The sequence below is a fragment of the Musca autumnalis genome, unplaced genomic scaffold, assembly GCF_047663935.1.
Source record: "Musca autumnalis isolate F117 unplaced genomic scaffold, ASM4766393v1 scaffold_1, whole genome shotgun sequence".
NCBI classification, from domain to species: domain Eukaryota; kingdom Metazoa; phylum Arthropoda; class Insecta; order Diptera; family Muscidae; genus Musca; species Musca autumnalis.
Window position 1 is genome coordinate 85,297,264 of NW_027411644.1, and position 569 is coordinate 85,297,832.

Genomic DNA, 569 nt, shown 5'->3' on the forward strand with positions numbered 1-569 from the left:
TTTCACGATCATCACCAATAAGAATAGGGATCTATTCTGATCTGAACCCGACCTCCATACAAAATTTCGTGATGATCGGTCCATAATTGTGGCCTGGAGCGTGTTTACAATTTATAATGGACAGACGGACGGACGGACGGACGGACGGACGGACGGACACACATCTCAAAATCGCTTTATCTCGTCGAGATATGAAGATTGGTATACCACATTGGGGGTCTCCAACGAATATTTCGCGGTGTTACATGAATTTTTACCAAAACAAACTTATAATACCCTTTTCCACATTGTGGTATAGGGTATAAATATTTGGGTGTTTTGTTGGCAAACTTGATGTATATATTTTCTTGATATATGTTGCAAATACATATTTCATTTATTCGGCGACTTATATTGAAATTTGATGGAGATTATTTTTGTCCTTGACGTCTTCTATCTAGAATGAAGTTTTGTGGGACAAAACTTTATAAACTCAGATAAAGTACAACATTAACCCTAAAACGTGATTTTACTTTTGGCAGATTCCTGGCGTTTAGGTACGATTTAGAGTTTTGGTGTATTCGGGGACC